The sequence below is a fragment of the Alosa alosa genome, chromosome 5, assembly GCF_017589495.1.
Source record: "Alosa alosa isolate M-15738 ecotype Scorff River chromosome 5, AALO_Geno_1.1, whole genome shotgun sequence".
Lineage (NCBI taxonomy): Eukaryota > Metazoa > Chordata > Actinopteri > Clupeiformes > Clupeidae > Alosa > Alosa alosa.
This window is the reverse complement of record NC_063193.1, coordinates 33717871-33731769: the sequence shown is the minus strand read 5'-3', so window position 1 is coordinate 33731769 and position 13899 is coordinate 33717871.

The following is a 13899-nucleotide window of genomic DNA, read 5'->3' as shown; positions in this document are numbered from 1 at the left end:
CAATCGTTGCCACAGGATGGAGACGACAAGTTTTTGATGCCATCCATGGTCTCTCCCACCCAGGTTTGTCTGGCACGGCCTCAAGAAGGACGTTAGGGACTGGACTAACACCTGTGTTAAGTGCCAACGGGCCAAAGTACACCGTCACACTGTGCCACTGATATGTCGTCTGTGGCGACTGTTGAGATGACACGGGCATTTATGGGAACCTGGGTTGCTCGTTTCGGCACCCCTTCGGATATATCCTCTGACCGAGGCGCGCAGTTCACATCTGAGCTGTGGAATGCTGTCGCACAGAGCCTCGGAGTGAATCTCCACCCCATTTACTGCATATCACCCGCAGGCTAACGGACTCTGTGAACGTTTTCATAGGTCAATGAAGGCTGCCCTGCGTGCCAGCCTCAAAGACAGCAACTGGGTCGACAAACTCCCGTGGGTGATACTGGGGATCAGCACTGCGCCAAAGGAGGACCTACAGTCCTAATCCGCCAAACTTGTTTATGGACGGCCGCTGCGGGTCCCAGGGGATTTTGTCCCTAGCACCACGGTTCCTTGGTCTGCTACTCTCCAGCGGTCTACTCTATTGGACAATGCGAGGCTTTTCGCACCTGTCTCTACTTCCCGTCACGGCCTCCCTCAGTCGCACATTCCCACTGGGCTTCAGACGGCTGACCATGTTTTCATTCGCCACGATGCCCACAGAGGACCGATACGCCCGCCCTACGAGGGCCCATTCCGTGGTTTGGAGGCAGGAGACAAACATTTTGTGGTGGACATGGGTGGCAAACTGGAGCGACTCTCCATTGACCGCCTCAAACCGGCTCACTTGGATGTGACCTGGCCCAGCCCCCACGACGCGGACGGCCTCCAGCTCTGCCCCCACCCCCTACTCCCCTCTCTCCCAAGCCTCCCACACTCCATGCGAACATTCGGCATACTGAAAATGCGCTTCAGGTGTTTGGATAAGTGAGGAGGCATTTTACAGTACAGTCCTCAAAAAGTCACAGTATTCTTTGTGGCATGTTGTGTTTTACACAACATTTCCAGGGATCGTGGATGTGTTGGTGACATAACTGAGGAAATATTAGAGGACTTTAGGAGACGTGATGTTGAACTGCATGTGCCGATGCCATTTAACCCAAATACCCCAGCAGCAGCACGGGAGAGGAGAGCATATTTGACAGAAGAGCTGCATCGTCTATAGTGAGGTAAGCAAAGTAATCTCGGTTTAATGTTAGACTACATTGCAGAAATATCAACATGCATTCATAACTTCGTGATTCAGTGAAAGTGAGCCCAAAACATCGGAAAGTATATCTTTGACACTTCTTTATTTTGTCAAAAAGAAAAATCAACAGCAAGCTGTTCGTAACTGAATTAAAGAAAATACAAACGGAAAATGAAAAGTTGAAAAGATGTAAACAGAAGTAATTATTTTTCCCCTCTTATAGGCGCGCGACGCGCACTACGGTGGGATTGGATTCGTGAGGGTCCGGGAGTGGCAATGTGCGATGTACTCCTGGTGGAGCGGGTGGGGGGAGGAGGAAGGGGCACAGCAGGAGGAGTTAGGGGCACAACAGGAGGAGGAAGGGGTACAACAGGAGCAGCTGGTGTGTTTGGAGACCCACGCTCCATGGCTGCAGCAATCCTCTCTAGACTGGATGGGATGCGCCTGAGAGGCCGCAGCAACATCGCCACCCGGTCAAGACGGGTATTGATACCTTGCTGCAACCCAGACAGCTCTCGCTCTAGCATGTCAAATCCGGTTTGCTGGAGCTGCAGGAACGGGTGGTCCTCCGGTCTGACGATGCTGCTACGTCTGGGTCTGGATCGTCTGCACCTCGGTGGTTGCGCTGCACCCTCCTCAGCTGGCCCTTGCACATTGCCGGCGCGTGCGTACTGCTCCCTGAGGCCAGGGTCTTCTTCCTGCGAAGCTGCGTTACGTTGTTTTGATTTATTGTATGGCTGTGTTACATTTATTTCATGTCAATAAAGATTTTTATGACACATGTGAACTTGATTAGTAAGTGTACCTTGGGGTTGAACAGCTACTGTATCGGGTTGGGTGCCGACTTCCAAGCCCCCAAATCCCTCAATGCTTTCAGCGGTAAGGGTGGACGCGATGTCCTCTGCTGGCGTCAGCTCTTGAGTAGAGGCAGATCCACCTCCAGTTACACGGCGTGTACGAGTGTTGCCAGCAAACTTGGACTTCCCCCGTCTTCGGACGCCATTGTAGCGTTTGCGACACTGGTGCGATGTCCGAGGGATGCCAGCAGTAGAAACAATGGCGTCAATTTACTCCCACGCCTGTTTAACTATAGCTAATTTGGGTGGGTTTCTCCCATCCCCATACAATGCTACTTCTCGGCCTTTTACAGCCCTGACAAGAACGTCGGTTTCTTCTGCTGTGAAGTGCTCCTGGTGTGCACCTGGCAAATCCGCCATGGAACAAGCGCCCTGCTTTTAAGGGGAATGCGAGAATAACGATCTGATTGGTTTATTGCACGTTATGCCCAAACCACACCCATGATTAATGTAGCTACTTCAGACCACCCCATTTTAGATTTGCGCCAGGTGCAACAGTCATTAACCCGCCGGTAAAATAGAAACAGCGCCCAAGATCCGCCCCCAAAGCGATTTGCGCAAAGTCAATTGCGCTAAAGTGCACAACAGAGCCCTAAGTGACACCATTCATATTAAACGCAGCACTTTGTTCTGCTTGTAGTTACTTCATGTAAGTATGACTGTTCATTTAAATGTTATGAATGTGTGATGACATGTAGCCCAATGCCTGTTTTGTTGTTGGACAGCGCCATTTTGGATTTTAGTGTTTTTCCTATTTAAATAAACGACACATGCATTTGTGTGCTCAACGTGAGAAATTGTCTCTTGCGATGTACTGCAATTTCCACACGTATGTCATTCAAAACCTTGATGAGAGCTGTTTCAGTGCTGTGATTTGCCAGAAAACCTGACTGAAAGTAATCAAAATACCCATTTGATGTTAGGAAGGTGGTTAGTTGATTAAAGACTACTTTTTCAAAAATTTTGCCAATAAAAGGTAGATTGGATATGGGCCTGTAATTGTTTAGCATGGAGGCGTCCAGGTTATTCTTCTTGTGAAGTGGCTTTACAACAGCTGTTTTCACTGACTTAGGGAAAATGCCAGACAGCAGTGATGAATTTACCATGCGAAGGACATCTGCTGCTATAAGGTGAAAAACAGTTTTAAAGAAATTGGTTGGCAAAATGTCTAAGCCACATGTGGAAGAGCTAAAATGTGTAAGCCACATGTGTAAGAGCTAAAAGAAAGGATATTATTTATTCCATTTTTCAAGGTCTGGACCTGTACGTGGAAAAAGCAGCAGAAGAAGCGGATGTACAGCGTACATACAGTATCTTTTAAAGTTCGGAATGATTGGGAAAGGCACACAATAATTGTGGCACACACAGTGGAAGAGAATGGTCATTTTGAAACCCACTCTCTGAAGAGAATGGTCATTTTGAAACCTACTCTCTGAAAAGGATGGCCATTTTGAAACCATTCACCCTGACCTAGTCAGTCATATTGAGAAGTGGATAAATTTAGGGGTGAAACCGGATATCATTCTTATTCAATCAAACAGCTGGTCAAAAGCACAAGGCCAAACAAATTGACATAACGGAAAGTACTTTGTCACCCCAGAAGACGTTTATAATATTCGCACCAGTATGCTTCGAAAAAGGCATTTAGATAAATAAATTACTTTAAACTTTTAGCTGGTGCTTTTAAAGAACATGTCATATTTTACCAGCCTCTAACCAAGGACCAGGACCTTATATTAATTTTTCAAACTCAAAGCATGAAAAGAGACTTGAACAAATACGGAAAGAACATTTTATTCTTCGATGCCACACACTGTGTGAATCAGTATCCCTTTCCACTCTTCACTTTGCTTGTTAGAGATGGTCATGGCATTCCTGTGGCATGCAGTGAGAGACAAGAAACCCTTGCGCTTGCACTCCAGAAGCTACGACCTTTGTTTTCTAATCCAGCCAGGTATTGTACTGGAATTTGATGATGAAAGAGCTATGTTTTATTAGTTCCCCAGGTTGATGCACATGATGTGGAAATGGTTAATGTTAATTATTATGTCTGACAGATGTTTCATGGTCGATAAAAACATGAGTGAAATGAATGCTTTGAAAGAGTCATTTCCTGAGTCTGACGTTCTTCTATGCTGGTATCATGTGCTCCAAGTAAGTAATTTGTTATTATTATTATTTTTGATTATAATATATGCTGACTTGATAATGTATTCTGTAACTAATGCATACATTAAAATTATTAAATGGACTCATGCTTAAAAAAAAAAAAACCACATATACATATAGAAAGTTTGCTTGACAAGGTTCTAATTAAGTGATGGTTAGACTCAAAAGGGTTGGCAGTAATCATACCTGGGTGTGTCTAGTGAAGTTGAACCAAATTATCAATTACATCTGGTTAGTTGGTTAAGGTAATATCCAAGGGAGCAAAGGAGCAAACTTTTGGATTGTTTTTTTTTTTCCTTTGATAAATGAAATCATCATTTAAAATCAGCAATTCATGTTTAGTCTGGTTATTTGCCTAATATTAAAATTTGTTTGCTTGGGAAACATTTCAGCGTTACTGGTATGCTAAAATAGAAGAAATCGGGAATGGGGCAAACAATTCTTCGCAGCACTGCATACTTTATGAAATAATGTAAGATATGTACATTCATCTTTCATATTGCCAGTCGCACAAAGAACCCTATTGATTTTGGTGACTCCTGAGCTTTCCTTCTGTATAAGTATGTAAGTATAAGTATATATACTTGTATAAGTATGTAAGTATAAGTATATATACTTTTTTGATCCCGTTCGGGAAATTTGGTCTCTGCATTTTAACCCAATCAGTGAAACACAAACAGCACACAGTGAACACACAGTGAGGTGTAGCACAAACTAATCCCGGCGCAGTGAGCTGCCTGCTACAACGGCGGCGCTCGGGGAGCAGTGAGGGGTTAGGTGCCTTGCTCAAGGGCACTTCAGCCGCGGCCCACTGGTCGGGGCTCGAACCGGCAACCCTCCGGTTACAAGTCCAGAGTGCTAACCACACTCTCAAAAATGATGTGTTAAATAACTACACATTTTTTGTGTTATCACAATTTTAACACAATTTGTGTTATTTTGTGTTGTTAATGTGTTATATTGCTGGAATATACTGCCCAACACAAAATGTGTTAAATTATTGGCCAATCCCTGGTGTCCTGGATGAGCCGTTACCCTGAGAGGTTCTTTTTTCTCAGCAGCACTTCATTTTATCTTGGCGCCAAGACTTGAAGAAGTTGCAAGGTGGCCCTGGCACACAGTGGATGTAAATGTCTGAATAAAAGGTAAGGTAGACCCATGTCTTCAGACGTATTTCTTATGTTTATTTTAAAGACTGTTGCAATTTGCAATATTGTAAAGGTTAAACGATAATAAACTAAAAATAGAGTCCAGCATCGATTGTTAGCCAAGTAGCAGCTAGCTTTAGCACCTAGAAGCTAGGTTATTGATAAGCAATCGCAGTTACCTTACATTAACACACTTTGAAAAAAAACACTGCCATACATGTAGAAACTAAAATATTCTAACGCTACGCCAACTCAGATACTATGTGGGTAACCGCATTTTGGGTAAAGTTTTTAGCTATGGACAGCTAACGCTAGCAAGCTGACCACATTGGTATGTATTTTGCCAGCAAATTCGGCGGAAAGGAGCTAGTTCTAGAATGCTAACGCTTATGCTTAGCTAGACGCTTATGATTGCTAACATTACAGGCGGAAACGTTGCTTTGTTTGTGGGAACTGGTATGACCTTGTAATAAGGCATGAAATGCTAGGCTCAGGATGTCAAAACTACAAACTACTATCTACGTTACACATTACGATAAGTTACAACACTATCTAACGTACTGTAACGTTTGAAGGTTTCAGGACGCCAAGAGTTGTTCAGTGCAAGCTTTATTGGCTGAGAACGAGGGCAGGGACACAGACACAGAACACAATGCACACAGGGCAGGTCAAGTAGACACACACACTACACCAACAGGGAGGTCGCAGCCCCCACAAAAAAAGGATCACACATGAGGGAAAACTAAAAGGGAAACATGTTACACTAAAGACACTAACTTTACACTTATAACTTAAGAGAATAACGACATAAACCCCAAATGTTCGCCTCAGATCCCAGCATGCCTTTCGCGAGAACGCTAACACTGTCTTTTGCGCTGACGCTACATAGCTCCCCAACAAGCCATTGCCGCCCTCGCAACGACCACGGGTAGCCACATGTTAGCATCGGGCGCGCCGCCGCCCGGGCCACTCAGTCCATTGGCGACAGTACCGCCAACTCACGGGGTGCACACCGCAGGAGCTCACTCAACGGGCCCACGCTGCTATTAATCCAGTGCGGGCGCTAAGCGCCATGTGGCTGACCCCACTCGCCACCAGCTCCCTCAGCAGCCGCCCCTCAGGCTGCACTTTCCGCCACGTGTCACCACGGCACACCTCCTCTGGCGGGCCCTAGGTGGCCTTTTCAACCGCCGACACTGTACCAAGCACCGGGTTCGAGGGGGGCCAGATGAAGCTGCACTAACGCCACTCCGCCCGCCGAAGTTGCCGACCAGGACAGACAGGCACCGACCAAGAGTAACCGGACCGCTGAGCTCTCACGCTGCAGCTACTGCCTTCGGCATCCCTCCTCGTGGTTGCCATCTCGCAGAGCCGCCCTGCTCTGCTCCCCGCCTGTTCCACTTCTTCATGCCTCGGGCGGCGGCACGACCCCCCGAGATGGCCATGCTAACGAACTCCACACAACAAACTTTTTTTTTTTTTTTAAAGGCGCCGGCCAACAGGCCAACTAGAACTGGCGCCTAGCACAGCACGGTGCCTCTCACACACACCCAAAAGTCACAACCCACACAAAAACAGTCACACCCTAGAGGGCCCCCACCCTCTTCCCCACCCCCAAAGTCCACGACTGCTCCCCGCTCCAAAATGGCGCTAACCAGGCGCTGCCACCGAGGCTCCCGGCCAGCCTCCGGGCCCAACTCACCGTGGCAACGGGCTCCCCGCTCTCGCCGACCAACAGCCGGGCCGTCGAGGAGGGCCGGAGGTGAGCCGCCAACTCACGGCGTCGCTCCCCCGGCGGGGGCAGCCGCTCCGGGCCCTCCTCGACTGGCGTTGTTGGTAGCCCGGCTTCTCCGCTGCTGCCGCCGTCACTCTCGCTACCGCTCAGCTCCTCCTTGCTCGTCACTGGCGCGAACTCCAACGCTAGCAGGCCCGAGCATCTCCTCCGGAACTGGCACTCGTCCTCCTCATCCGGCAGCTCGAGCAGATGGCCCTCCTCTTCCCCTATGCAAAGGTCCCCTGGAGCTTCTTCTTCCGCGCGGAGCCAAGCCCTTATGACTGCACCTCGTCTCCTCTCCCTCCTCTGGCGAGCCTTGAGAGCCCTTACAAGGGCTGGCGGGAGCTCAAACGGCCCCCACCCCGGGGTCAGGTTGCCTGCCCTCAGGATAACTCCCGGGGCAGGGGCAGCTCCGCCACACATTCTCGCATTGGAGGCTTCCATCGCTTTACTTCTGACACCACTGTAACGTTTGATGGTTTCAGGACGCCAAGAGTTGTTCAGTGCAAGGTTTATTGGCTGAGAACGAGGGCAGGGACATGGACTCAAAACACAATGCACACAGGGCAGGTCAAGAAGACACACACACTACACCAACAGGGGAGGTCGCAGCCCCCCACACAAAAAGGATCACACATGAGGGAAAACTAAAAGGGAAACATGTTACACTAAAGACACTAACTTTACACTTATAACTTAAGAGAATAACGACATAAACCCCCCAAATGTTTGCTCTCGTATCCCAGCATGCCTTTCGCGGGAGAACGCTAACACTGTCTTTTTGCGCCGACGCTACAGTACTAACTACTATAAATCATGATAACCACCGTTATTGATTTAGTTGCATAAGTTAGATAACGGTGACCGTTTTATTCCGAACAATCAGTGGTTACAAGCTTTAAGTGACAGTCATAACAGACATAAGGTCAGGTAACGTGAGTGTAGTCCTGTTTTTATATGCCGTTATATCTCTTCTGCTCCATGACATAACATTAGAACATGTTCTACTACATACAATGAATGTACAAGTTAGCGATGATGAATGAACTGATGCATTTAGCGCGCTGCCAAGGGAAAACACATTTGTATTCCGAACGTGACACTAACGTTAGTGAACACGGTTTGATGAAACGTTATTGCATGCAGTTAGACCCAGTGTTGAACTACATCTATGCATAACGTTATGATTAGCTATCGTTTGTAGTTTATAGAGTGTGTAGTTTGCTTTTTTGGGGTGCAGGTTAAGCAGTAAGTGACACATTAATGAAACGGCAATCAATGCTTTTGATAATAGCCTAAAGTAACATTTAGTTTCTGACCAGTCCGCCAGTCACCAAGATTGTGTGTTTATTTTGGAAATGCTGAATAATTTTAAATGTAAACTGTATGGAAGTTGAAATAAGTTATGTGTTCACAAAATGGTGTGATATCAAATTTAAAAGAATCTATTTTGTTGCAGCTACAGTACAAGGAGACATGGAGATGCCCAAATCGCTTGTTACCATATTTCTGGATGACAAGGAAATCAGCAAAAAAATATTTCAGCTGGAGTCTGTCGAAGAGATAGTAGATGCCTGCAAATCGAATGCAACACTACTCCTTAACAGTGAACTCCTTGAATGTGACAGAATTCTCAAATTCTCCCCTGAATTCAATGAATTCATTGATATAGACTGCCATGACTTTGTTCAACACATGGACAAGTTCCAGGTGTTTTTCAAGACACGTGGAGCATCAATGTTGGTATGTATGATATTCTCAATGCAATGATAATTCTTTAATATAACGAATGAAACAAAGAAACAAGAAAAGTACCACTATGATTTGTATATTCTAAATAACTACTACCGCTTTAGTATAGACACAATGACCAATATATACAAGGGATGATTGATAATAATAATTTGTCTCTTGTAACATTTTAAGACCGAACACTCGGATGCAGTTGAAATAGTCACAACAAATCAAATCAGGGTATGTACACCATCTAATGTGATAACATAATATAACAAATTAAACAAAGAAACAAGAAAAGTACCACTATGATTTGAATATTCTAAATAACTACTACCACTTTAGTATAGACACAATGACCAATATATACAAGTGATGTTTGATAATAATAATTGTCTCTTGTACCATTTTAAGACTGAACAATCGGATGCAGTTGAAACAAATCAAATCAGGGTATGTACACCAACTAATGTGATAACATGAAAAATACTAATTGGAAATAGATATTTATGGGGCTTGCAACTTTGCAAACAAAAGTATACTTAGAGCTACTAGAATGTACAGTATAGAACAAGAATGGCTGGACAGGACAAAACATGTGATGTGAAGGTCAACACTCAAGTGAACATCTTAGCTACAGTATGTAGTAAATAAGCATTACTTCTCATAATTGTGTGACTGGTCTTTGGGAACTACTTCATTCATTTAGTAGTCAACAAATGCATGCAGTGAATTCTTTCTGTACTAATGAGCACTGAAATCATCAGAAATGGTTCATGTATGTGGATTTCATTTGTTTGTTTTCTTCCCAGCAACAGGATCCCATTGGTGCTGAAACTCTGAGAGCAGTTATTGTGCGGAAAGGTGCAAGTGTTCTGGCAGATTATGAGGCCTCTGGAACACTCTCAGAGTCTTCAAGAAAAACTCCTTTGTTAAAATCGCTGTCAGTGAGTTGATTGAGAGGAAGGGATTGTAAGTTAATACACCATTTTACAATTCGCTTTAGCTTATAGGTACTTAAAGCGCTTCTTTTAAAATGTTTCAATATTAATACGTCACTTCTATTGTACATTGAAAATATCAATACAATGTATATCAGTACTTTTTGAAAGTAGTGACATAGTTATAGACTGAAAGAAAGCCTGTTTAAAAAAAGTCTGTAAGATAGCTGTATACTCTTTAACTCCTATATTTCACTGATTTGAATTATTTGTTTTAATCGACAGTTATCCACAAAGTGAAGACAAATCCAAGTTGGCCAGATCTATGGTAGCACTTTTCCCATCACTCAAAATCAAGATGGGAGAGGAGAATGAGGGATTTGTAAGTAGTGCTCATTCATTGTTATAACAACTGTTATTCCCAGTAGCCAGATACCTTGTCTTAACTGAATTACTGAAGCTAAGCAGGTGTGGGCCTGGTTAGTACTTGGATGAGAGAGCTCCTTGGAAAACTAGGTTGCCGCTGGAAGTGGTGTTGGTGGGTGGTCAGTAGGTGGCACTCTTCTCTCTGGCCAAAATGATAGATCCCAATGCCCCAGTGCAGTTACGGGGACACTGCACTGTAGGAAATGCCGTCCTTCGGATGAGACGTTAAACCGAGGTCCTGACTCACTGTGCTCATTAAAGATCCCATGGCAAAGAATAGGGGGTTCCCTGGTGTCCTGGCTAAATTCCCAACCTGGCTCATTCAATGTGGCCCCCTAATCATTCCCCACAGTAATTGCTCATTCACTCCCTCACTCCACCTCAAGCTGGTGTGTGGAGAGCGTTCTGGTGCATAATGGCTGCCGTGCATCACCCAGGTGGGTGCTACACATTGGTGGTGGTTGCTAGTGAGGTCCCCCCTTCCATGTGACGCACTTTGAGTGTCAAGAAAAGCGCTATATAAATGTATTGTGGTGTTATTGTAACTGGGAAAGTTAAAGTACTATAATTCTGATATGAGTTTTATAACTTAATTTAATTGATTTTTTTAAGCATATTTACTGCTTTTGTACAATATAGAGCATTCATACATACTGGTTCAGTGTATGTACATTCATGTATAGAAATGCCCTGAATGATTATTCCCTGTGGTGAGTTGGTAATCTACTTTAGAGTGAGTGACTCAACTGACAGAAAAAAATTGAAAGCTAGACATAATGACCACTATATCTGCATAGAGATTAAGCATTTAGGGTTTCCTATTATTTGTACACATTTGTATGTATTCTACATAATACATAAGAATGGAAAACTATTTAAGTTCCTTTTCTTTTCCAGGAACATTTCTATGACCCCATATCCCACAGTGGATTCCTTGAGATCCGACTCCGAAATCTAAGGAGGAATCTTCAAGATGATCAACGCCGTTATCAGCGCAAGCGTGTCAAGTCCACTGATAACCCTAGAGCGTCCATTAGGGTGGAAATGCCTGCAGAAGGGGATGATTCAGTCAACGAATGGATGACGGTTATAAAAAGAATGAGACCGTGTCAGGAAAACCTTCAAAGAAGCCAAAAGGACAAAACCTCAGCACCTTCAAAGAAGCCAAAAGGACAAAACCTCAGCACCTTCAAAGAAGCCAAAAGGACAAAACCTCAGCACCATCAAAGAAGCCAAAAGGACAAAACCTCAGCACCATCAAAGAAGCCAAAAGGACAAAACCTCAGCACCATCAAAGAAGCCAAAAGGACAAAACCTCAGCACCATCAAAGAAGCCAAACCTCAGCACCATCAAAGAAGCCAAACCTCAGCACCATCAAAGAAGCCAAAAGGACAAAACCTCAGCACCATCAAAGAAGCCAAAAGGACAAAACCTCAGCACCATCAAAGAAGCCAAAAGGACAAAACCTCAGCACCATCAAAGAAGCCAAAAGGACAAAACCTCAGCACCATCAAAGAAGCAAAAAGGACAAAACCTCAGCACCATCAAAGAAGCCAAAAGGACAAAACCTCAGCACCATCAAAGAAGCCAAAAGGACAAAACCTCAGCACCATCAAAGAAGCCAAACCTCAGCACCATCAAAGAAGCCAAAAGGACAAAACCTCAGCACCATCAAAGAAGCCAAAAGGACAAAACCTCAGCACCATCAAAGAAGCCAAAAGGACAAAACCTCAGCACCATCAAAGAAGCCAAAAGGACAAAACCTCAGCACCATCAAAGAAGCCAAAAGGACAAAACCTCAGCACCATCAAAGAAGCCAAAAGGACAAAACCTCAGCACCATCAAAGAAGCCAAAAGGACAAAACCTCAGCACCATCAAAGAAGCCAAAAGGACAAAACCTCAGCACCATCAAAGAAGCCAAAAGGACAAAACCTCAGCACCATCAAAGAAGCCATGGACAAAACCTCAGCACCATCAAAGAAGCCAAAAGGACAAAACCTCAGCACCATCAAAGAAGCCAAAAGGACAAAACCTCAGCACCATCAAAGAAGCCAAAAGGACAAAACCTCAGCACCATCAAAGAAGCCAAAAGGACAAAACCTCAGCACAAAACCCTCAGCACCATCAAAGAAGCCATGGACAAAACCTCAGCACCATCAAAGAAGCCAAAAGGACAAAACCTCAGCACCATCAAAGAAGCCAAAAGGACAAAACCTCAGCACCATCAAAGAAGCCATGGACAAAACCTCAGCACCATCAAAGAAGCCAAAAGGACAAAACCTCAGCACCATCAAAGAAGCCATGGACAAAACCTCAGCACCATCAAAGAAGCCATGGACAAAACCTCAGCACCATCAAAGAAGCCAAAAGGACAAAACCTCAGCACCATCAAAGAAGCCAAAAGGACAAAACCTCAGCACCATCAAAGAAGCCAAAAAAGAAGCCAAAGGACAAAACCCTCAGACAAAACCTCAGCACCATCAAAGAAGCCAAAAGGACAAAACCTCAGCACCATCAAAGAAGCCAAAAAGGACAAAACCTCAGCACCATCAAAGAAGCCAAAAGGACAAAACCTCAGCACCATCAAAGAAGCCAAAAGGACAAAACCTCAGCACCATCAAAGAAGCCATGGACAAAACCTCAGCACCATCAAAGAAGCCAAGGACAAAACCTCAGCACCATCAAAGAAGCCAAAAGGACAAAACCTCAGCACCATCAAAGAAGCCAAAAGGACAAAACCTCAGCACCATCAAAGAAGCCAAAAAGGACAAAACCTCAGCACCATCAAAGAAGCCATGGACAAAACCTCAGCACCATCAAAGAAGCCAAAAAGGACAAAACCTCAGCACCATCAAAGAAGCCAAAAGGACAAAACCTCAGCACCATCAAAGAAGCCAAAAGGACAAAACCTCAGCACCATCAAAGAAGCCAAAAGGACAAAACCTCAGCACCATCAAAGAAGCCAAGGACAAAACCTCAGCACCATCAAAGAAGCCAAAAGGACAAAACCTCAGCACCATCAAAGAAGCCAAAACCTCAGCACCATCAAAGAAGCCAAAAGGACAAAAGGACCTCAGCACCATCAAAAGAAGGACAAAAGGACAAAACCTCAGCACCATCAAAGAAGCCATGGACAAACCCTCAGCCAGCACCATCAAAGAACAAAACCTCAGCACCATCAAAGAAGCCAAAAGGACAAAACCTCAGCACCATCAAAGAAGCCAAAAGGACAAAACCTCAGCACCATCAAAGAAGCCAAAAGGACAAAACCTCAGCACCATCAAAGAAGCCAAAACCTCCACCATCAAAGCACCATCAAAGAAGCCAAAAGGACAAAACCTCAGCACCATCAAAGAAGCCAAAGGACCTCAGACAAAAGGAGCCTCAGCACCATCAAAGAAGCACCAAAAGGACAAAAGCCTCAGCACCATCAAAGAAGCCATGGACAAAACCTCAGCACCATCAAAGAAGCTGGACAAAACCTCAGCACCATCAAAGAAGCCATGCCATGGACATACAAAACCTCATTGTGTTGGGAGAAGGGATGAACCTGTCTTTAATCCCTATGATAGTCATTGCTGCTAGACATCCAACGTTGGAGGAATTTTTGCAGAGTTTCC